Source organism: Scylla paramamosain, chromosome 6 (assembly GCF_035594125.1).
Source record: "Scylla paramamosain isolate STU-SP2022 chromosome 6, ASM3559412v1, whole genome shotgun sequence".
Taxonomy (NCBI): Eukaryota; Metazoa; Arthropoda; class Malacostraca; order Decapoda; family Portunidae; genus Scylla; species Scylla paramamosain.
In genome coordinates this window covers 21,220,591-21,247,048 of record NC_087156.1, presented here as the reverse complement: position 1 = coordinate 21,247,048, position 26,458 = coordinate 21,220,591, and the positions used below count along the sequence as shown (strand labels likewise).

General features: G+C 37.6%; 1 protein-coding gene across 9 annotated transcripts in view; it reads right to left on the bottom strand.

Moving 5' to 3' along the window:
- Positions 1-26,458, bottom strand: part of LOC135101386 (YTH domain-containing protein 1-like) — a 91,888-nt gene that overhangs the window by 41,239 nt on the left and 24,191 nt on the right. The window contains exon 10 of one of the 9 annotated variants that reach the window (XR_010269250.1): positions 2,920-11,889. The exons of the other annotated variants lie outside the window; for them this stretch is intronic. The gene's annotated coding sequence lies outside the window, so the exon portion shown is untranslated. Of the gene's footprint in view, positions 1-2,919; positions 11,890-26,458 lie in introns of those variants that run through there. 9 annotated transcript variants of the gene reach the window in all.

Here is a 26,458-nt window from a genome sequence, read left to right as displayed (position 1 = left end):
ACAAACAGCCATAAGGAATGTAATTCATTTATAAGTTGAGAAGTGTTGGTGGATGAAGTTGCAACCAACTATTTAATATTACTGCTTAATAGCTCTCGACTCCATTCTCTGTAAAACCTACATGCTTTTGCCTAGTTCCAGATGGTGAGTGCTGCAACTCCCCAATAATAGTGTGATCACATGATGACAATGACTCAGTACCTCAAGGGTACTTGTGTACTTGTGTACCCAAATTTGGCTGCCAACATGTTTTTCCCTCATACACTATAAAGATCCACCATTTTTCACCAAAACTACAAAAATGGTCTGGACCACCATAAGCAAGGTGGAGAGGGTGCATATCATTGCCCTGGGGCAGACAGGAGTCAAGATCAGTGATGGCTGCCATAGAGCCACTATCTGTTTGCATCCTTGCTACCAGCAAAGGTCTGAATAAGAATGAGGTTCCCTTCCCCAAACCTCAGCCTGGCAAGCAGGGAAAGACTACTAGAGACTGATGCACTCATAGGGCATACTTTAATAAGAAATCCATTCATTTTATCCTGGGAAATCAAGAAGGAACATTCAGAACTGCTGCATAACATGTCAGAATATGAGTGCTTTCAGTTTTCATCAAAAACTGAAGCCTACCAAAGCTGCAGAAAAATTTCTCCTCTATGGCGGCCAACATGGACAGCAACCTCATTGATATTGACTCCTACTTGCCCAAGAGCAATGATATGGGTCCTCTCATTTCTTGTGGTGGCCCACACCATCTCTAACCTTTATTGAAAAATGGTGAACCTTTAAACAACACAGGGAAAAAAATGCACAGGTGGACAAATTTAGGGAAAAAAGTTTAAAAGCCATGTGCCTTTTAAATCTCAATATCTCAAAACTTTTTTTTCTTTTTTCAATCTACTTTGTCACTACAGTACCAATTTCAATAAACAATACATCACTGTAAAGAAGAGTTAAATTGTGATTTTTTTTCATTGTCTTTTTACTATTAGGGACTACAGGTATAAAAATGAGTGAGGATTATTTCGCCATATGGATGCTATTTACATAAAACCCTTAAGTGACGGATGATGCAATGGGTATGCATATACAGTAAAAGTCCTGTTTCAGCATGAACTGGATTAGATAGGTGCCAAAACACTGAATATGCCAAAAGATCAGGTGTGAGTATCATCAGCTATATAAATGAATAAATAAGAACATAGGCTACTATTTATTCATTTATTTGCCAAATGATGGTGTCTGCAGATTTGGGCTTGCAGACAAAAGATGAATGCATTCTAAAATGTATTATATTTGTCAGCCATGTGCAATAAAATATATACGAGTATGTACATTATGGTGCTGTAAAGCCAGAGTAATGTTCGTCACTGAGCATTTCCCCACACTTTTGAATGCAATCAGTCACAAAAAGTGGAAAGACAAACATGACAGTGTAAACACACTCATTTTTATACTCTTATTTTTTTTTTTACTCCGTACCTCTTGCATTTTGGATCACTAATATTCTCCTTAGTCTAGTACTTTATTTATATATTCCAAGTTTATAACAAAAATATTCTTAAATACACCACTCACACCATCACACCCAAGGATGTTGTAGCTAGTGCTAGAGCCTACACATGACAGCAGACAATTCTGGCACTCTGGCACCATTTTTAAACTTGCCATAATCCAATACCTTTTGGAAGACGCCAAAAGATCAGGTGACTTTTGGAATGGGACTACTTTGCAAAAGTGCTAAAACATCAGACTTTCTGAAACTTTGGATGCCAAAAGATGGGACTTATGCTGTATGCATCATAGGCCTTCCCACCTTATATCAAACAGAAGCCAGTACACATACACAGTAAGGATAGGAGACAAGTGATTTGCCCTTATCTTGATGCAAGTCTAAGTGTAAACATAAGCGAGTTTTTTCCACTCTTAAGACACTAAATATTTTTTGAATAACATTTCCATCAAGATGTGGGGAGAGCAGTGCAGGACAGATTGAATGGTAAGACAAGATGGAACTGTGGCCATATGAGCTGTAGCCATTGCATACCCAGTGTAACAAACACACACAGGCCACCACATTTATGAAGCATGAGTTGATACATTATTATGGCCCCAAGTTTGTGAGGCATGAGTTGATATATTATTATGCCCCTCAAGTTTGTGGAGCATGAGTTGATACATTATTATGGTCCCAAGTTTGTGGAGCATGAGTTGATACATTATTAAGGCCCCAAGTTTGTGGAGCATGAGTTGATACATTATCACTATTATCTAATCCCAGCTGAGCTAGAACACCAATGACTCAGACAATAACAGCATTGCATTTAGGGAGGATTAGCACTTTATAGGGTATTTCTTTCATGATTTTCAGTCAAATATTAAAAATATGACTGAGAACAAGAGGTTCCCAGAAGACACTCATCATTTAAGGGCTACGAGAACTAGAGTCAAGATTGCTAAAATATGCATAAGGCATACCAGGGCATGCCCACTATTTAAGAAAAATGCATAACAAAAACAAAACATCCTATGGGAAAACTACAAAACTTAAACGGAATCAGGAATTGTGAAAATTTTCCCCAGCAACTCACTGTACTAAAGACTGTATGTATTTGAAGTGGTAAGTTTTACTGAAGAACAACAATTTTACTTAGATACCATATTAACACACATGGCACACAAAAAATAATCATCAGAAGCAGCAACATAAAAGAAATCATCCTGAGCTATCCCAAAGTATCCTTGTCTTTCTGTCTCTTGACTATTGTTAGTTGTATATGGCTCAAAATTTCATAAAACTGGCTCCTGCTGATTTTCATTCACTATTTGTAGCTTTGTTCATGTTTGAGACACAGCTCCTGCAACAGTTATATCATTTCATTGTGTTTCTCCTTTCATAAACAATTTGTTTCCATATTCTTTTCTTTTCCAATGCTTCAGTAAATTATGTCATTAATTAAGCCAAAAGCAACTGCACTCTGGGAGAAAATTGGGATGTAGTGAGATATGTTAGCCATGTTTGTTTTTGTGGAAATATATCAGATGAGATTATGATACAAGAGAGGATGGGGCAAGTACGAAGTGTAGTCAGAAAGTATCCAATCTTTGGCCAAAGAACAAGTAATATTAAAAAAACTCAATTTTTATTTAGTCTCCTTCAAAGTATTTAATTCATTTTTGGAGTCTACACACTTCTGCCGGCATTCCTGCCACTGCTGGAAACATTTCTGGAAATTATTTTTTTTGGATGCTGTAGAGATGTGCCATCAAATTTTGCTTAATGTCCTCTGTTTACTGAAATCTTCTCCCTTTGAATGTATTTCCGAGCTTTGGAAATACCCAAAAGTCACACAGAGCCAAGTCTATGGGGTGGTAGGAAGCCTGACAAACAAGTGGTGTGTTATGCTTGACTTGGACAATGTGGGCGGAATGAGTGGGTGTGTTGTCATGGTGGAGTTGCCAGTTCCTTGCTACCCACAGGTCGTGTCGTTTTTGCCATACAGCTTCATGAAGGCAGCGAAGATCCCTCAGGTAGTATTTTTTGTTAATTGTCTGATCTTGTGGTACATATTCATGATGCACAATACTTCCGTAGTCAAAAAAAAAAACTGGTCATCATCAGTTTAACACTGCTGCACACCTGTCTTGCTTTCTTTGGTCTTGGCAAGGATAGATGCTTCCATTGGGATGATTGCAATTTTTTTCAGGGTCATAGCTGTACATCCATGTCTCCCTGCCAGTGATGATAGTGTTCATAAAGTTTTGATCTTGGCTAGCACACTCCAGCATGTCCTGGGAGATTTCCTTTCTGCTGGTCAGACAGCAACTTTGGTACAAATTTGGCCGACATGCTCCTCATGAACAAATCTTCTGCTATAATTTGCTGAACTGACCCATGGCTGATTCCAACTTCAGCAACAGTCTCCTCAATAGCCACATGATGGTCTTCATAGACTTTTCTTTAAGCCTTTGCAATCATCTCGTCATTTCTGCTAGTCGATGGTCTGCCACAACGTGGCCCACTGTCCACTGAGATGCAACCATCTTTGAACCGGTTGTACCACTCCTTTATTTGTGTTTTCCCCATAGCATCATCTCCAAAGGCCTTCTGAATCTTCTCAACAGTCTGGGCTTGTGTATCACCAAGTTTTTGGCACAATTTAATACAGTATTTTTGACTTAAAAAGAAAAATCACACAGCATGCTCTTCATGTCTGTACTCAGTGCATCACTGCAGGCAACTAATGCCATCTACAGACACGAACATTTTTGTTCATGCTCAGTAAGGATGCGGCCACCTAATACCCTAATACTCATGCATTATTACTTTGTGCTAACAAATTCAAGGTTGGATACTTTTTGATTACACCTCATATAATTGGAATACCACAGTAGTAGGTCCATGTACATTAAAATCCAGAGATCCACAGAAAAATTTGCCCACTGTGATAACCAACTTGGCTGTTTGCAGCAACTCTTAGCATAGCAGGTGATAGTAAGATGATGGGTGGATAACATTAACAGTCACTAGTACATGAATGGGGAAGGATGGCTGTAACTCTGTGCTGATCCATGTTATTCAACTTAACATGAGTAATAAAGAGTTCATTTATCTAATTTCTTTTGCTTACTGTGTAATAAGTGAAAAGCGCATTGAAAATGCAAGTTAGTTATTACCAACAGTAAAACAGAATATGTGAACCATTTAATTGAGATTTATTTTATTTTTGTTTGACATTCTATATGAAATAAATATAGTATGCTTTGTTCAAAATAAATTTTTGCCATGACTTACACTATCACTGACATGTTTGTTTCCCTTATTTTTTTGGAGGATTAATACTTTGATATTATTACTGTTTTCTAACTGATATTTCTGAAAATTAGTTAAATTAACTGATAAAGTGATAAAATATCCTAAGCATTAAAATTTTAGGAAATAGTATGAACATTATAAACATTATAAGTGCACTAATCAGATGCCCCATTAAAAGGGGGTAGAGGCATGCAACGTTGCTTCTAGATATGTTCAGCCTGCAGTGACTATATTAGGCCTATACATGACAATCCTTGAATTAAACATACAAATCTATATTCATCTGTTACCTCTGTCCATAAATGTGTTTAATTTTATATCAAAGCACCCTACTGACTACACTAACATTTAGATCCAGGTCAATAATCTGGAGTTGATCATTGTTATAAATATTCTTACGGATATCTAAAAAAAAAATCTCCAACAACTTTTTTCTTCACCTTTTTCTCCTCTATTTCAACTTCATAACACCATTGCCATGTCATCTCTCTGAAAAAATGAAGTTTTTGCTCAAACCTCACTAAAAACTCCATTTTGAATGATTCAAGGCTTGTTCCTCCCTCTCCTTTATCCTCTGACTATTTCATGCCTCTTATTAAAGATATTTCTTATGCCCTCATTAGCCTTAATCCTTGAAAGCCTTACATACCTGATGGGATTCCCCCTATTGTTCTCGAAACCAGTGCCTCCGTGCTTGCACCTTGATTGATTTAACTCTTCCAGCTCTATCAACATCTACTTTTCCTTCCTGCTGGAAGTTTGTTTGCTTACATTCAGCCTGTTTCTAAAAAGGGTGACTGCTCTAACTCTTCAAAGTACCCTCCTATTGCTCTAATTTCCTGCCTTTATAAAGTTTTCAATCTATCCTCAACACAATGATTCTTACACATCAGTCACTTCACAACTTTATATCTGACTGCTAGTATGGGTTCCATCATGACCACTCTACTGGTGATCTTCTGGCTTTCCTTAATGGTCAACCTCTTTTAGGGATTTTGGTGAAACTTTTTTTGTTGCTTTAAACATATCAGAAGCATTTGATAGAGTCAATAGATAGAACTGATAGAGTTCATCAATTCTAAGTCAAACTATTCACTCTTCCATTGTCAATACCACTCTGAATCTTATCATGCCTTTTAGCACACACCCAAACATTCAGTAATTAAATAACTCATGCAGGGAAGTCATAGAATGCTTGACTTCTAATGTTTCTAAAATTTCTGACTGAGGCAGAGCAAACTTAGTATCTTTCAATGCCTCATAAACCAAATTCCTCCATCTGTCAACTCAACACAACCATCCATGTAGCTATCCCCTCTTCTTCAATAACACTCAATTATCCCCCTCTCTAAAATGAACATCCTCAGTCTGTCCTTTCCTAATAATCTGAACTGAAGTGAAGTTTCTATCTAAAACAGCTTCCTTGAAGCTAGGCATTCTGAGTAGTCTCTGACACTCCCTGTCCGCTTCTGTATTTTCCCCTTCCCATGATTTAAATTCTTTCAAATGGGAGGTTTTAAGACACATCATTCAAGTTTGGATAATCCATTTGGCTGTTCTCTTTTGGGACTGGCATCTCAGTTGGCCTTTTTTTTTTTTTTTTTTTACCAGAACCAGAACCCCTCAAAAAAAAAAAAAAAAAAAAACTATAGCTATTCAATTTTTAACAATCCAAAGGATGAATCCTAGTGCATGGTTTGTTTTATTTCTGGTTTCAATACATTGTTTCCTCTGACAGAGATATTAGTTAACTATAACCCTTACATCGAGTTATTGTTCATTATTAATCAAATTGGAATTTAAATTGGAATTGAAGTTCAAAAGGCATGAACTGAAATCAAACAAGACAGAAAAAAAAAATCAAACATCAAAATGAATTGGAATTGAATTTAAATAAATTTATTCATATGAATTGGGGCATTCACAATTGTCTGAGCTGCCAGAGGTTGCCAGCTGCTTTAATATAGAACTCGGTATATGCTCACAGAGTTCTCTACAGATGCACATTCTGAAATCACCTCTGGTGATACATTTTGGTGTATATGCTACAAAACATTAATCCTAAGTGTATTAGGTTAACAGTATCCATAAGATCTGGTGATGCACACTCTATAGAACAGTTATTACAAACTAAATACAACTAGACTCTTGGTGTTTTCACATTTATTTCTAATCTCCTGCTACCTATTTTGCTAGAAACATTTTTCACTGGTTTCTACAGGGATTAATATTTTATCAGCCAAATCCCAAAAAGAATTGAGCAAATATTATCTGTGCTGTGGGAATATTGTGACAGTTAAGGATTGGCCAACATCAGAAACAATGACTTCTCCAACACACCAAAAAGCCTAAGGAAGAAGATACGAGTTTGCAGTGCTGTTGTAAAACCTCGGTCTATACATGGTCTATCACGAAAGAAATATAAAGTATCAAGGGAAGGATGAGCTGTATTTCCGAAGAGGAAAGTAGGAGACATGATGTAAACAGACAAGTGGCAATCCAGAGAAGATGTTGGGAAAGATAATGTCAACAGACAAGTGGCAATCCAGAGAAGATGTTGGGAAAGATAATGTCAACAGACAATCTTTGCCAGTGTCCTGCTAAGATTCAGGACTTAATGTTTAATGTTAACTGTATAACTTGAATTGATAAAATAAACTTAATTGAAAAAAAAAAAAATGGCATTCATCCCAAGGTGATGATACATCCCAAACTTGAGATAATGTGTGTAGTATTTAGCATGTTCTGCCACATTTCTTGCTCTCTAGTTAAAGATGGTTACTAAAAATGTTCCTAATATTCTCTTAGTTGGTTTGATAACACACAAATGATATAAAGATTTTTTTTACCAGCATACAGAGTTTTTTAAGTAAAATTAAGTTGGGTGGTGAATCTGGCAGTTTTTCCAGACCATTGCAAATGTCACAACTGATATGAATGGAAGAAAGAATTTATACTGTAATATGCAAAGACATTATATTGCAACCAATGACAAATATCAGGATAAAATTTATGGTAAAATATGCAGTTGACTGTAACAAAAATGTTATAATGTAAATTATAACAATTATATTCTGGTGTTTAGCACTCATATTCATGTCATCATGTCATCACATGTATGAACAAGCCTCTCAAGATATTTTCCTCATATAGCATATGCGTTTTTTTAAATATATTTAGGAATATCTTTTCTGTTTTTTTCAATTTTTCAATAGAAATATTAAAATTAATAAATATTATGCCTTATTCCAGGGTTAGTTAGCTTTGTTTATAACTGTTGCCAGATGTTTAACTCTGGAAGTACCATTGCATTTACCTTGCTTCACTTATCAATTATCATAATGATAATGACTTATCTATAATATCAATTAATATAGTATATGCCTAATTATGAAAAGAGATACATTCTCTGGAATAAAGGAATTTAACTGCCATATAACAACACTAACATTACAGTGAGATGTGCTGTGTGTGGTTGTCACAGAGAGAATTGATAAGTATGACTATAATAAAAAAAATTAAAATTAAACACATATGAATAATGAATAGAAAATGAAGGATTCTGCAAGGTGGGTGACATCAAAATTGAAAATGTAAATTAATATATTTGGAGGGAAAAACCAATCATGTACTGCTACAAGACTATCAAAGAAACTGAGTGACATGCTCAACTATTTTTGGGGTGGATTTTGGAAACTGGCTTGAGTAGTAGATATTAGCCAAATTTTGGCAGTGTCTACTCTTAATATTTCATTTTCCTCTCCCAAATCTGCTTATTTCCAAAAACATTTACTAACAGTTCACCCATAATCTCCTTGCATTCTTTTAACACTGACTGATCTTTATCAGAGCCTGATAATTTTTAATAATTTTACTTTTCATTTGATCTATGTTCTCTTTACATATCTTCCTGGTTTCAAAAATATTTACCAGTTTCTCATCACCACCTCCTATGAATTCAGCTCACTTTTCTATATGCAGATACTGAAGACACCTTTTTCATTACCACAAAAATTAACCAAAAGTTATTACATATGTGCATAACTGAGGTCCTGAGGAAGTGTTTGTACACTAGACTGTAATTTGAGCTTGACTGACATTATTACTGCAATGTGTACACTATATATTAATACATACAAATACCATACTGTAATAATAGCATCATATGGAAAGTGACCAGTTTGTGCTGAAAGTTTGTTAACTAAGTGTCCCATGATCAAGACCATATAGACTAGAGGGACTTTGTATTTAAAATGCTTATTACCAATGGAACATACAGTATGCATTACTACTATATGTATCATTGGACATAATTTATATACAAATTATTGTCAAATTAATAATGTAAGAAAACAGCAAGATATTGATAATGATGTGCTCAACAGGGATAATAGGCCATTTATGTTAATAGCTTGCTCAGTAACATTAACCTAACCTGATCATTAACCTTACTTTCCAAAATTCTCTTGCCCAATAACGTTAAAGGGCAAGCCATTAACGTTAATGGCCTATTATCCCTATTTAGCATGATATATATGTATATATATATATCCTATAAAAGTGTCAGTTTTTTTTTTTTTTTTTTTTTTTTGTTTACATTAGCTATCATATGTGTATACCTATAGAGTCACCATCAATAGTCTAGTAACACAGTGCATTCACTTTCACTAAGTTTAGCATCCTAGCTAATCACCACACAAACATGTTACTAACTACACCTACACTTGCATCCAGCTGCAGGCTTCTAGGTTGGGAGCTCAAACCTAGCTGTATCAAGGTGTCTATGAGCAAGGAAAGAACAAATTTTTACCTACACAATCAACAATAGCAACGTGGACTGCCCACACACTGTTAACTATTACTATAATTCAATATTTCTCACTATATCCTTCTATCCCCACTTTTCTAAAAAGAAAGAAAGAAGAAAGTTTAGCATATTTTCTTTAATCTTAAGTACTCTGATCTATGAAAAAATCTAATCTAATTGTCAGATTTTGTTATTCGATTGCCAACAGATCAAAGGATTTAAGATTAAAAAAAAGCACCAAGCATAATGAAAAGAAATGCAAAGCTTAACTTTTACACTACATATGCACTATATTATAGTCAGTAGTGCAAATACTGATAATACAGCATCATGAACTACAGTCAACTGAAAATTTCAATGTAGCCTTTCATAATATAATTACAGTGAATATGCTACTACAGCAATGAGAGTATGCATGGTGCCCCAACAGCTCTGGTTACTGCAGGCAAAACAAAGCCAATTAAATCTACAGTACTGGTGCCTGTTTGACTAGCAACACACTGGGTCAACACAAGGCTTCTGCTCTGTATTGTTTCCTCTTGTAATACAGTGGTACCTTGTGATTCAAACTTAATTGGTTCTCTTGGGCTGTTCAAATTGGAAATGTTTGAATTAGGAAGCAATTTATCCCATTCAAATTAGTGTAAAAAAAAAAAATCAGTTTTAGATCCCAAAATTCCCCTATTCTTTTATGGGTTTATGTTGTGTCCTAGGCATAGAACTGAATGAAATTAACCTAAATTATAGAAAAAAAATACAGTAAAAGAAAAAATGAAGTATCATATATTTTGGAGTATAAGACACCACTTAAATCATCCTAAAAAAGACACAAAAAAATGAGTTGTCCTATATGTCAGATACAAAACAATGACTTTAAAATTTTACACAAAATACCATTGTATATAAACATCAACCTCAAAATGAGTCATCAGAAGTTCCTGCCATCTTCAGTCTTGAAAACAGTCCTTGTAGTGAACACAATTTTAATTTCACACTAAAATCCACTCTCTCTCTCTCTCTCTCTCTCTCTCTCTCTCTCTCTCTCTCTCTCTCTCTCTCTCTAAAAGTAAGAACAATCTTGAGAATTGCAAAACAGAATGGAAATGGAATTACACAAGTGAGAAAGAGTGAGAAAAGATAAGAGTGAGAAAAGTAAGAAGTGAAAATGGCATAGAATGAACTAGGGGAGGGGGGGGAGAGTGAGGTATCACTCCCTTCTCTCTTATCTCTGACAGATATGGGGGAGGGAATGTGGCATGGAGGGAGGTTTCAGACCAAATGAAAGTGGAAGGGATAGGAAAGGAACAATGGGAGGTAGGGACATACAGAGAATGAGAGTAAATTACAGAGAGAGAGAGAGAGAGAGAGAGAGAGAGAGAGAGAGAGAGAGAGAGAGAGAGAGAGAGAGAGAGAGAGAGAGAGAGAGAGAGAGAGAGAGAGAGAGAGAGAGAGAGAGAGAGAGAGAGAGAGAGAGAGAGAGAGAGAGAGAGAGAGAGAGAGAGAGATATATGAGCAGAGGGAGGAGGGTGGGTGGGACAGATAGAGGGATGAAGGATATGGGGAGGGATGGAGGAATACAAGAAGACTGGCCAAGAGGCATTGTTTGAATTGGTATTTGTGTTCAAATTGGAGGACAGCATTCAAACTGGAGAACAAAATTTGTTCACCAACCCTGTTCAAATTGAAGGATGTTCAAATCACAAGGTGTGACTGTACATGAGAAAAAAAAAAATGAATTGAAGTGACTTGTTTCACATCAGAATAGCAACACATGAAGTAACAGATTATTTAATTATGTAAGTATTGAAATTTTACCACACCTGGTTTATGACAGCCATACTATGAATTAGGTACTTACTAATAAGGGAAAGAGATTTTGGTAGTTAATCTTTTACATATATAACTTACCCTCAACATTTGTGGGTTCAACACTCACAAACTTAATTATTTGCAGATTGGTGCCAAAAAGAAATGTATGAAGATTTTTATTTTGCACAGGTTGCCACCAATGCAAATATCACATGCAGCATAGCTCACCATGACACACAATGCCCACTATATCAATCTGTATTTCTTCCTCTGCCTGCTCATGTTGTCAATTTACTCATACCATGTTTTTGATGACTAAATGTGTACATTTCCCACTGCTGCCCAGCCATCCCTCTCCCTCATCCACACTCATGCTGTGACCATGTTCATGTTAACATCATCACCATAGTTTCACCATGACCAATAAGAAATCTTCCAAGACACCTGCCATGTTTATCTGTAAAAATGCAGGAAAGATACTAGATTAATAAAACACATCTTTGTTTTTCACAGCAGTGACAATATGGAGGCAGAAGTGTACAGTGTAGCAAGAGGCCCACTACAATATGCATCATTCTGCTTTCCTTTATTAAATTTCAAATAAAGTATTTGTAAAAGCATGTAAATAGGGCTCTTCTTTACTTAAACAAGGCCATAAGGAAATTAGCAATGTTTTTAAGGGGATGCACCACCATAGGGGGCCAGTCATAGATGTCTCTTTTACTTAATCCCCATGAATCTTGAGAGTAAGTTCTATTAAGAAAATAGGGAAAAGACTGAATGAATGAGCATGGCAGTACCTGGTACAGTAAAATCCCTCTTATCCGGCATCAACGGGACCGCCAACATGCCAGATACTTGAATATTGCCGGATACTTGAATAGAAGTGAAATTATGTCCACAATCACCACCCTACGCTCACGCATCTTATCATAACAAAGATCAGCTGATCTTAATCAGCAGCTGATCTGATCAGCTGCTTAAGTGTAAGCACAACAAGCTTCCTCTTTTCTACAACTTTTGGCATGATGGAGGTGTCAGGCGATAAACAGTGCACACGCGGGACTGAGTCACTGAGTAAACACAGTGCAGTGGGCCACGGGTGGCGCGAAGCAGTGCGCTCTGGTGGCGAGGGGACAAAGTATGCCTCACGCGGGAATTTTAATCGATTTTATGAGTACACATTGATTTTTATTGATTTTAAGGCTCGGGGAAAAATGTGCTGGATACTTGAAGCTGCCGGATACTCGAATGCCGGATGAGAGGGATTTTACTGTAGATATATGTAGAAATGGAAACATGTCCATTACAAAGTCACTGTTACTTATGGTTACACTTTAAAGTAATGTAGTAGCAGTCTCATTATTTTTTTATGGCCAGAGATCTAGTAACATGTATTACATTTTTTGCTATGTTACTCAGTTGTACACTACATTTGTGTGTGTGTGTGTGTGTGGAGAGACATAGAGGGAGAGATTGGTTAGTTACTTGGTTTCTCAGGTGTTTTACTCATATATGTTTGCAATCCATTAGTAACTACTGACCTAAGCACAGTGTTTAATGATGTCTGGTGGTAATGCTTATACATTTTTTAACTTTCAAGTCTTTGGACTTGGATACCTTATTCTTTAACTAATTATTTCTTTTTTTTTTATGTAGTAGAGGCACCAGCCTAGAGCAACAAACTTATGAGAGAGAGAGAGAGAGAGAGAGAGAGAGAGAGAGAGAGAGAGAGAGAGAGAGAGAGAGAGAGAGAGAGAGAGAGAGAGAGAGAGAGAGAGAGAGAGAGAGAGAGAGAGAGAGAGAGAGAGAGAGAGAGAGAGAGAGAGGCACGCTAACATACCATCCCCAAAAGCAGTCATCAATAGTTAAAGGATAAGTGTCTCGAAACCTCCCTCTTGAAAGAGTTCAAGTCATAGGAAGGAGTAAATACAGAAGCAGGAAGGGAGTTCCAGAGTTTACCAGAGAATGGGATGAATGATTGACAATACTGGTTAACTCTTGCATCAGAGAGATGGACAGAATAGGGATGAGAGAAAGATGAAAGTCTAGTGCAGTGAGGCTGCAGGAGGAGAGGAGACATGCAGTTAGCAAGATCAGAAGAGCAATAAGCATGAAAATAGCAGTAGAAGACAGCAAGAGATGCAACACTGTGACAATGAGAAAGGGGCTGAAGACAGTCAGATAAAGAGGAGTTAATAAAACAAAAAGCTTTTGATACCACCATGTCTAAAAAGAGTAGTATAAGTGGAACCCCCTATACATATGAAGCATATTCCATATATGGAATGTTAAGGCCCCTATACAGAGTTAGCAGCTGGGTGATGAGAAAACTGGCAAAGATGATTCAGAATACCTAACTTTATAGAAGTTATTTTGGCTAGAGACTGTTTTGGCTAGAGATGAGATGTGAAGTTTCCAGTTAAGATTATGAGTAAAAGAGAAACCAAGGATGTTCAGTGTAGAAGAAGGGGACACTTGAATGTCGTTGAAGAAGAGGGGATCCTTATCTGGAAGTTTGTGTTGAGTTGGTAGATGGAGGAATTGAGTTTTAGAGGCACTGAACAATACTGAATTTGCTCTGCCCCAATCAGAAATCTTAGAGAGATCAGAAGTCAGGCATTCTGTGGCTTCCCTGTGCGAGCTGTTTACTTCCTGAAGGTTTGGGCGTCTACAAAAAGACATGGAAAAGTGCAGGGTGGTATCAGCACAGGAGTGGATAGGACAAGAAGTTTAGTTTAGAAGATCTTTGATGAATAATAGGAAAAGAGGAGGTGACAGGACAGAATCCTGAGGAACACCACTGTTAATAGATTTAGGAGACAAATAGTGACCATCTACCACAGTAGCAATAAAATGGTCAGAAAGGAAACTTAAGATGAAGCAGCAACAGAATAGTCAGAAAGGAAACTTGAGATGAAGTTACAGAGAGAGGGATAGAAGCTATAGAGGGTAGTTTGGAGATCAAAGCTTTGAGCCAGACTTTATCAAAAGCTTTCAATATGTCTAAGGCAAAAGCAAAAGTTTCACCAAAATCTCTAAAAGAGGATGACCAAGACTCAGTGAGGAAAGACAGATCACCAGTGGAGTGTCCTCAACAGAACCCATACTGGTGATCTGATAGGTTGTAAAGTGATAGTTGTTTAAGAATCTTCCTGTTGAGGATAGATAAAAAAAACTTTACAGAGACAGGAAATTAAAGCAATAGGACAGTAGTTTGAGAGATTGGAAGTCACCCTTTTTAGGAAGTCACCCTTTTTTTTTTTTTACAGGTTAAATGTAGACAAACTTCCAGCAACAAGGAAAGGTAGATGTTGATGGACAGAGTTGGAAGAGTTTGACAAGGCAGGATGCAAGTACGAAGGCACAGTTTCAGAGAACAGGAGGAACCCCATCAGGACCATAAGCCTTCTGAAGGTTAAGGCCAGCAACAGCAATGAAAACATCACTGGGAAGTATCTTAATGGATAGCCTAAAGTAATCGGTGGGTGGAGGACAGGGAGGAACATCCAAGTTATAGTTTTTAGCAAAGGTTTGAGCAGAGAGTTCAGCTGCAGAAATAGAGGAGATAGCAGTGATGCCATCTGATTGAAATAACAGAAGGAAAGGTGAAGAAGCAAAGTTATTGGAGATGTTTTTGGCTAGGTGCCAGAAATCACAAGGAGAATCAGATCTTCAAAGATTTTGAGACCTTCTATTAATGAAAGAGTTTTTGGCTGGTTGGAGAACAGACATGGCACGATTCCAGGCAGAAGTATGAAGTGCATGAGATTCAGGTGATGGAAGGCTCAAGTACCCCTCTATTATGTATAGCACAAGAAAAGACTATGTTATGACACATGTTCAGAAGGTTTAGGTCGAGAGAAAGAGTGAAGAATGTATGCCACCATGTCAGACACTTTCAGCTCTGTTATGTGCTCAGCACACATAGACAGGTCTCTGACACAGAAGCAGTAGTCATTCCAAAAAAAATCAGAATAATAGTATCCCCTAATTAGCAGAGGCAAAACACCAAAGGCACCTCTACTTTGGGAGGTCCTGAGGAGGGACTGGACCAATAGGACAAGATTGTGGAGGATAACAACATTAAAGGCTAGTTCACCAGGATGGTCAGTGAAGGAAGAGAAAAGCCAAAGCTGGTGGTGAACATTTAAGTCTCCAAGAATGGAGATGTCTCTGCAAAAGGGAAGTCAGAATGAGCTCCAATTTGGAAATTAATTAGTCGAAGAATTTTTTTATAGTTAGAGGAGTTAGGTGAGAGGTATACACCCCAGATAAATTTAATTTGAGAATAACTCTGTAGTCACAGCCAGGTGGTGAAAAATTCAAAACATTCAAGAGCGTGGGCATGAGAGCACGTTATGTCATTTCACACATAGACGCAACATCCAGCTTTGGATTGAAAATAAGGATTGAGAAAGTAGAAGGAAAGTAGAAGGGAACAGAAAATCATGTTCAGATATTTTGTTGCAAACCTGTGATTCGCATAGGCAGTGTGGGTGCAAACCTATGATACACAGGAGCGATGTGGACACATCTGTGATGCATGGGAGTGGTGTGTGGACACACTTGAGATGCATGGGAAAGGTGTGGAGACACCTGTGATGCATGAGAGTGGTGTGAGGACACACTTGTCATACACAGGAGTGGCGTATAGACACATCTGTGATGCATGAGAGTGGTGTGAGGACACACCTGTGATACACAGGAGTGGTGTATGGACACATTCATAATGCATATGAGTGGTATAAGGATACACCTGTGATGTGTGTGGACACACTTGTAATGCATGAGTAGTGTGAGGACACACAGGAGTGGTGTGTGGACACATCTGTGATGCATGGGAGTGAGGACACACTTGTGATACACAGGAGTGGTGTATGGACACACTTGTAATGCATATGAGTGGTGTGAGGACACATCTGTGATACACAAGAGTGATGCATCTGTGATGCATGGGAGTGATGTGAGGACACACCTGTGATACACAGGAGTGGTGTACGGACATACTTGTAATGCATATGAGTGGTGTGATGGCACACCTGTTATACACAGGAGTGGTGTGAGGACACACCTGTGATACACATAAGTGGTGTGAGGACACACCTATGATACCATCTTCCTGTCTGGCATGTAACACCACGGAAGGCTGGCTTGGGATGCCAGAAGATAACTTCCCTACATACAAACTCCTTTGACATAGGTAGAAGTTTGTCAGTATGTGAGGAAGTTATCTTGGATCCCAAGCCAATAGCAAAATAAAATATACTTGTAAATCATAGTAATGAAGTGACTTGTGAATGGAACCAGGGCAAGTATTGCCTAGAAATGACTTCAGGATATAAACATCCCTGTGATTAAGTGATAATACACAGAAAAAGATACCACTAAGAAGAAAATACTTGTTTCCTTATAGACAAAGCTAATATTTGACAACTAGATTTCTGCAGATTAGGATATTATCTATGAAAAGCACATATCTCACAAAGCATGTTAACTATGTGATGTATGAGTTGCTTTTTGCGTACGTTTAAAAAAGAAACTAATTGGATTTTGTAAAGTAAATTATGTTAAAAGAAATCATGTATGGTGTCACCCTTACCTAATCAGCTGGTTGCTGCCTCACACTTTGCCATTGACATGATCAAGTATGCAGTTTGATTAGATTAGTTCTGGGTTGGCTTTAGGGGAGTTTGGAGGTTAGAGTAGATAAGATTTGGTTAGTTTTGAGTTCATGATAGCCCAGGGAGCATAAGCTAAGGGTTTATTTATTATATATTCCCTGTGTATTACAACTTCTGATTAGACCTCCTCCTCTTTGAAATTGTTCAGCAGACTCAGCTTGTAAATTGCTATAATATTATGTAGAGTTGGTCACACTCCTGCAAGGTCCCCTTAGCATTGCCAATGCTGGCCGAGATAGTAACTCCTAAACATTAGTTAGTAGTGAGCTTCACTCGACCCATTCAATGATGGTAGGGAGAGGTAAGGAGGGGGCCTGAGTGAGGTAACAGGGATCTCCCTACCATCAATGAATGAGTCGAGCAAAGCTCACTACTATTGTTTGTAGTGAGTGCTGGAGACACCCTCCTGGCCAATCAGCATCCACGATTCCATAGCTGGTGACAAACTACTTACACACGAGTGGAGATGCAAGCATTATCATTTTTTGTGCTATTTTACTACCAAAATATTGTAATGAGCACAAAAGAATGTGACAGCAGAGATATCATACATTTAAAAAGAAAACACAGTGGAATATCCCTTTTAGTTCCTGAGATATGTTTAAATGTTGCCATTTTTTAAAAGTGGTGCTTGATATAGTATAATTCTAGGCACCTTATTTCAGGTGTGCACTCCCTATACATTATATTTACATTATTTTTAGAGTGGCTTTCTTAGTGATTTGGAGTTTTTAAGCAATGAAATGCATCTTATAGTACCTCCTCCTTTCAGGAGGAGGCAGTAAACACCTGCCGAAACGATAATTACTCCCAGTGAGGTCTAAAGCACTGTTCAGGCGGTGCTGTGAACTTATCATTAAACCCAGCTGTGACCTCACTGAACGTTTCCCTTTGTGTCTCACAACACAAGGGGGCAGTCACAGCCTGTCCTCTAAAGACAACTCTCTTCCTCCACACAAAACTACAAGCACCTAATAACACACACACCCTTCACTCAAAAATTTCAAAATTATCAAGGCGACTCCTACACCAGCCTTGGAGTCCCCATCTGGGAAGGGGACCATAAATGTCCCCAGGTCAGACTGCCTTTCTGTTGACGACACTAAGTGTCTTGAAACCCCCCTCAACTTTTTCTTCATTAACTTCTGCAACATTTGCAGTCTAAGATCTAATTTTCAATCTGGCTATAACTACAGTCACTCTCAAACTAAATCTATCTGTGCTGTATACCTCTCACCTAACTCCTCTGACTATAAGAAATTCTTTGACTACTTAACTTCCAAAGTGGAGCACATTCTGACCCTCTTCCCTTTGGCAGAGATCTCCATTCTTGGAGACTTCAATGTTCACCACCAGCTTTGGCTTTCATCTACCTTCACTGACCATCCTTGTGAACTAGCCTTCATCTTTGCTATACTCCACAACCTAGAGCAATTGGTGCAACACCCTACTCGTATTCCTGACCGTCTTGGAGATACGCCCAACATTCTTGACCTTTTCCTGCCCTCTAATCCTTCTGCTTATGCTGTCACCCTTTCTTCTGCATTGGGCTCCTCCATTCACAATCTCATATCTGTATCTAGTCCTATCGCTCCAATCCCTCCTCAGGATCCCCCTAAGCAAAGGTGCCTCTGGCATTTTGCCTCTGCTAGTTGGGGGGACCTGAGGAGGTATTTTGCTGATTTTCCTTGGAATGACTACTGCTTCCGTGTCAGAGACACGTCTTTGTGTGCTGAGCGCATAACAGAGGTGATAGTGTCTGGCATGGAGGCGTACATTCCTCACTCCTTTTCTCGACCTAAACCTTCCAGACCTTGGTTTAACACAGCTTGTTCTCGTGCTATACATGATAGAGAGGTGGCCCACAAAAGGTACTTAAGCTTCCCATCACCAGAATCTCCTGCACTTTATATTTCTGCCCGGAACCATGTCAAGTCTGTTCTCCAACTAGCCAAAAACTCCTTCATTAACAGAAAGTGTCAAAACCTTTCAAGATCTAACTCCCCTTGTGACTTCTGGCATCTAGCCAAAAATATCTCCAATAACTTTGCTTCTTCTTCCTTCCCTCCTTTATTTCAACTAGATGGCACCACTGATATCACATCTATTTCTAAAGATGAACTCTTCACTCAAACCCTTGCTAAACCTTGGACGACTCTAGGCTTGTTCTTCCCTCTCCTCCACCCTCTGAATACTTCATGCTACCTAATAAAATTCTTCGCAATGATGTTTTCCATGCCCTTGCTGGCCTAAACCCTCAGAAGGCTTATGGACTTGATGGGGTCCCTCCTATTGCTCTCCAAAACTGTGCCTCCATGCTTGCACCTTGCCTAGTCAAACTCTTTCAGCTCTGTCTGTCAACATCTACCTTTCCTTCTTCACGGAAGTTTGCCTACATTCAGCCTGTTCCTAAAAAGGGTGACCGTTCTAATCCCTCAAACTAACATCCTATTGCTTTAATTTTCGTCCTATCTAAAGTTTTTGAATCTATCCTCAACAGGAAGATTCTTAAACATCTATCACTTCACAACCTTCTATCTGATCACCAGTATGGGTTCCGTCAAGGCCACTCTACTGGTGATCTTCTGGCTTTCCTTACTGAGTCTTGGCCATCCTCTTTTAGAGATTTTGGTGAAACTTTTGCTGTTGCCTTGGACATATCAAAAGCTTTTGATAGAGTCTGGCATAAAGCTTTAATTTCCAAACTACCCTCCTATGGCTTCTATCCTTCTCTGTGTAACTTCATCTCAAGTTTCCTTTGTGACCGTTCTATTGCTGCTGTGGTAGACAGTCACTGTTCTTCTCCTAAATCTATTAATAGTGGTGTTCCTCAGGGTTCTGTCCTGTCACCCACTCTCTTCTTATTATTCATTAATGATCTTCTAAACCAAACTTTTTTGTCCTATCCACTCCTACACTGATGATACCACCCTGCACTTTTTCACGTCTTTTCATAGACGTCCAACCCTTCAGGAGGTAAACACTTCATGCAGGGAAGCCACAGAATGCTTGACTTCTGATCTTTCTAAAATTTCTGATTGGGGCAGAGCAAACTTGGTATTGTTCAATGTCTCAAAAACTCAATTCCTCCATCTATCAACTCGACACAACCTCTTCTTCAATGGCACTCAACTGTCCCCCTCTTCTACACTGAACATCCTCGGTCTGTCCTTTACTTATAATCTGAACTGGAAACGTCACATCTCTTCTCTAGCTAAAGCAGCTTCTATGAAGTTAGGTGTTCTGAGCCGTCTCCGCCAGTTTTTCTCACCCCCCCAGCTGCTAACTCTGTACAAGGGCCTTATCTGTCCATGCATGGAGTATACTTCACATGTCTGGGGGGGTTCCACTCATACTGCTCTTCTAGACAGGGTGGAATCAAAAGCTTTTCATCTCATCATCTCCTCTTCTCTAACTGACTGTCTTTAGCCTCTCTCACCGCTGCAATGTTGCATCTCTAGCTGTCTTCTACCGCTATTTTCATGCTAACTGCTCTTCAGATCTTGCTAACTGCATGCCTCCCCTCCTCCCGTGGCCTTGCTGCACAAGACTTTCTTCTTTCTCTCACCCCTATTCTGTCCACCTCTCTAATGCAAGAGTTAACCAGTATTCTCAATCATTCATCCCTTTCTCTGATAAACTCTGGAATTCCCTGCCTGCTTCTGTATTTTCACCTTACTATGACTTGAATTCCTTCAAGAGGGAGGTTTCAAGACACTTATCCATCAATTTTTGACTACTGCTTTGACCCTTTTATGGGACTGGTATTTCAGTGGGCATTTTTTTTTTATTGGATTTTTGTTACCCTTGGCCAGTGTCCCTCCTACATAAAAAAAATAAATAAATAAATAAATAAAAAATACCAGCAAGATAACATTATAATTAATCATGTATTAGTGGTCATCAAAATAGCTGTAATACCTGGTAAACTTACAGAAAAGACATTACATATAACAGGTATGATGAATCCAGTGGTTTACTATGACATTCATTTGCTTACATTTAGCTAAATTGCATCCCTCTCATAATACAGCAATATTACTCATGGTGTTAATCTTGGCAACAATGCAAGGTGCCCCTCGTAATGAGATGTTGCATGCTTCCACAGATTCCTAATATTTTTCCTTTTTTTTTTTTTTTTTGTTTGTTTGTTTGTGTGTGTGTGTGTGTGTGTGTGTGTGTGTGTGTGTGTGTGTGTGTGTGTGTGTGTGTGTGTGTGTGTGTGTGTGTGTGTGTGTGTGTGTGTGTGTGTGTGTGTGTATGATTATTGTGTGTGGTTATTGTGTTTTTGCATCATGGTATGAGACACTAATTGCATCAATGGTCATAAATGCACAAGATACCCCATTGTAGTCTATCTTGTACTAGGTGGCAGTCAGGAGACCCAAGTAATGACATCACAGCCACTCTTCCTGCAAGCTACCATCTGTTTATTTTTTTTTACAACTTTCAGAGCTTTTTATCAGCACATTTACTTTGGTTTCTCAAATTAATCACATCATAATAAAATCCAGTATATTAAAAAGCTGACTAAATTTTTTACTGAAAAAAATTCACAAACAACCAGCCCATTATAAGGCTGTTTGTAAAATCTTTGGACCTCCAACCTTTTTTGAGATTACAGTTGGAAATAATTCATCCTAACAGGCAACAGATCTGTCTCAACAGTGTTTAGGACATTCTTGAATTTTATACGATAAAAGTTTATGTAGGAATTATTTGACCTTAACACTCACCCAAGTGTCTCTCAGCTAACACATAATCACAGAAACCATCACTAAATATAATTATAAATAGATGAAAACTTAGCTGTGGTTTAGGCTGGCTGGGATTGGTAGTGAGTTGGAGTCACTGGTGTTCCAGGCCAGTGGCTGGTTATGTTTTAATAGCTAAAACAGCTTCCTTGGGATTATCCAATGGTTTTGAGCTTCTAAGTTCTTCTTAACTTAGTGAATTTGACAAAGTAATACTAGTAGAGTGGTAAGAATATGTCTTAATAGGACTTGCTATGGTGGCCGGTGGCTGGCAACTGCTACTGAGCCTGGCAGACATGCTGTCTTGTGGCTTCCCTGCTCACCACATCAGAAACAAAAGCTATTAACAATCAATTATCATCTATTTCCCAATTTATTTATAGCAATAACTAATACTTAGTTTGTACTAGATTAACCTCAATTACCCACGAATATAACTTTACAATTTATATACAAGTCACAACACAAACCAATAACACACAGATATTTGTGTGTGATACAAGTGGATATCTGCACAGTTTATACCAAAATTGATAATGAAACCATGATGCAATACAAGAATTGAAAGTGTGTATACTCTTTATACAGAATTCTGCAGAATAAATAATATTCTGAGCCAATCAGGACTTTGTCTAATATCTGTGGGACAATCGTTAAACTGCTTTTAGCCTGCTTCAGGGCTGTATGTCCATTATGTTACTCCCTTCATGTTCACCACATACATTAACCATTCTCCTTTCTTTAACCAAGAAATCAACAAGGATCAGCAACAGTGAAAGTACTGATTTTCAGCTTAGTACTTCTAGGCATACTAGAAAGTAGAAGAGGCATGTAAAAAAAATTTTTAAAAACATGAAAAAAAGAGAAAAAAAGAAAAAAAGAGCCTTAGCCAGACATAGGTGTATGTCATTACAGTTTCTTCATTCTCTACACAGTATTATATTAAAATAATTTGTATTTAATATATCAGTGACTGACAACTTCCTCAATACTTGCATAACATTCTAAATTAAAAATATTTTCAAATGTTTTAATCATATTTTGGCTATGCAAAACTTTTAAGTTTTCTCAAAGCTTACTTTTGGCAAGTTTACTTTTTTTTTTATCCTAAATGGTTCAACTATAAATACAAAAATTATCAAAGCCAATAGATTATGCCTGTCTCTATATCCAATGCCTCTTCCAAAGAATTCATCACAGGGCTGACTATGACAAAAAACCTCCAAATCTGTTAACCCTCTCACACACCAGTAAGTTTTGCAAGTTTTCTTTCCAATACCTCTTCTATCGATAGGCATTTGTGGCCTCTCTGCACACCTTGCAAAACTTTGATTTAGAAGCAGTTTTTTTTCTTTGAAACTCATAAGGCATGTACTATAAATCACTAGATTCAAAAGGAAATTATCTTTATAATGATTACAAAAAAAATCCACTAGAAAAGTATTTTCATTCATTTCTTCCCTCAAAAATGGATGCAAAACAAAAAAAAAATGTTCACCATCTCATAACTCAGAACTTTTCCCAGAAGCATTCTGCAAGCTTTACACCACCTAAACCATTTTTTTACGAGCTTTACAGTGGTAGTATTGTCACTGTGATATGTCAATTAGATCTAAAGAAAATAAAGGAAAACTGAAATCAACATTAATTTCAGGTTAAATGCAGACAGCCTAAGTCATGGACTGAAACTGAAACTCATCTAACAGTCAGCCTCATCAGTGTTAGCAATTCAATTCACTGTTTTTGTAAAACTTATGTTCAACTCTGACTCACCAAAAATTGATGCATTTATACCCAAAACTTTATTTCTATTCAATTAAACAAGTTTTTTTAAGCACTTGTGCACTGGTGCAGTTTCACATAAAGACATTTTGACACGTGCATCTGGTGCAAGAGAGGGGTAAACATTCTTTCAAAACTTTTAACATACATTCTTCATACACCACAGAAATTCTAAAATAAAACATTTTGACTACTTATGTTCTCAAATTGCTCTTCATTTGTGTCCACAAGCATCACTTGCATGCAGTGGAGTCTTGCCTTAACAAACTTTTTTGCAAATCTGATTAAAATTTTATGAAACATAAAGCAAGACCCAACAGAAGCAGCCAATTTAAAACCTAATCCTATAAAAATATGACAACTTCACCATCAAGATCAAAGTTAACAGTGATGAGAGCATTAGGCTCCACCTTTCAGCTTATTTTCTTCCTTTAACCCTTATCAATGAACTGGCATAGTAGAATGAGAAAAATATTTGTTTTAGATATGAAGAAACAAAGTTCAAGAAATAAAATGGTAAAAAAAATAAAAATAAATAAAAACTACAATTCAGATCTAAGTGCTGAATTATGGTACTCGGTCAGTGTTTATCACAACACTTAGCAGCCCGGCTGCCTTGTGGATGCCTTCAGCTGCTTGGCTGCCTTGTGGGTGCTGTCAGCTGCTTGGTTGCCATGTGGGTGCTATCAGCTGCTTGGCTGCCATGAGGGTGCCATCAGCTGCTTGGCTGCCCTGTGGGTGCCATCAGCTGCTTGGCTGCCCTGTGGGTGCCATCAGCTGCTTGGTTGCCATGTGGATGGCATCAGCAGCCTGGCTGTCCTGTGGGTGCCATCAGCTGATTGGCTGCCATGTAAGTGCCATCAGCTGCTTAGCTGCCCTGTGGATACCATCACCTGCTTGGCAACCAGGTTGATCATGTCAGCCATTTGGCATGTAGCCGGCACTCATTATATTACTGCATCACCTTTTTCTATAACTTCACCCCTTAGGTGGCATCTCAACAAGTGGTAAACATCTGTGAGACAGTGCCAACGAACTCGGTGGGTGATGGAGAAATGACAAGAGACCAGTGAATCACCACCATCAAGCAAAAACAAAAAAAGACTGGATATATCTAATAACCTTTTCTCACAGATACTACTACAATCATCTTGCCAACAAATAAAAGACCCTAAAGCCATTACCTATGATATAGGGAATGTTTCCTTGGGACAAAGAATTTTCTTCAACATGAAAAAAATAATTAAAATGCAAAATAAAATGGTTTTACCAACTTTATGGACTTTTTTACGACTTAAATTGTTTCCATATGCTAGATGCCTGGAAATTCCTTCTAAACAAGTATATTTCAATAGATGCTATATCAAACTGAAGTTCAAACGAATGAGATCACTAAACCAATTAGATTCACATTTAATGTTCTCAAATATCATCTTACTTTTGCTTATATTCGCACTGATGATAGCTCTAATTCTAGGGATGTAGGTGATCACCTAATTTAAAATGGAGGAACCACATAGATTCTATACCTCCTCCTGAGATAACTACTAACATATCACGCTTCAGTTCTTTGAATTATTTCCATTTGTTACACTAATTTCTCAGATATATTTAATCAGAAGTAAATGCAGTTAAATAATTACTAGAACTCATATAATCACATCAGTTATGATGATATTCAACATATATTTACAACTTTCTTCCTGCACCTTTGGTTTGAAACACATATTACTTAGCTGCTAGTTTAGAACCAAAATTGTGCAGAGTCAAATCTTCTGGTGAAATCCATGTTGTGCTGACTTTCTGTATGAAAATATTACTAAATGTTTCCTATATGTCTTGACAAATTATGAAGAGATAATCTCTTTGGTCAAGATCCTGGTCATGGCAATGCCTCTAAAGTACAAAAAAAAACAACACTGAGGCCCGATTTTTTAAATGTGGTGTTAGTAGTTAATAATACTGATATAGACAATTCTTGGTACGTCTCATTTTTTAAACCATGGTGTTAGGGTCAACTTGTTTGAGGAACCACAGGTTCCTATAATAATTGTTGGTGTGTCCTAACCCTTCCCAACAAGAAACATCAATGATATTCATGATTCACATGTGATTGAAAGTTACGTTAAAAATATGATGATATATCAATATACTACTGTGCTAAAGCAAAATAGTATCCACCATTGTAAGAGGAGATTAAGATGTTTATAAATACACATTCAGGCACCTTTACCCATGTGAGTTATGGTTTGTTTACACTGTGCAGATCACCCACCTCAGTGAAAGAGCTGTCGATTTCCATCATCTCTCTAAGGTTTACAGCATCTTTACATGATAATTTTTTAATGCATAAAACACTAAATTTTAGTTATTCTTGGTCAAAAACATATTATATGCTATAAGTAGGCTTTATCAAGCTTGGGCCGGCAAACAGTATTACCTAGTACATGGAAAAAATAATATTTAATTAACTGTATATAGCACATCATATTGAGAATGTGAAATTTTGAACTGGATCAGCAAATAAAAACAAGATAGGCTGTATATGCTAGAGGCATAAGAGATTGTAGGCTACACAGTGGCTGGCAAGTTGGTTATTATTTGTTGGTACATACATACATCTCACCAATTTCAATGTGAAACCACTACGGTAATATTCTAAAGACCTTTCCTGCCATTATTACTGATTCTTTTAATTACATTCTTTTGCAGACACACTTGAATAGTGTTTGGGGTTACAGGGGATGTGGCATTTTCTTCCACTCTGTTACATTTAATGTCTATTCAAATATGTCTGCAAAAGAAT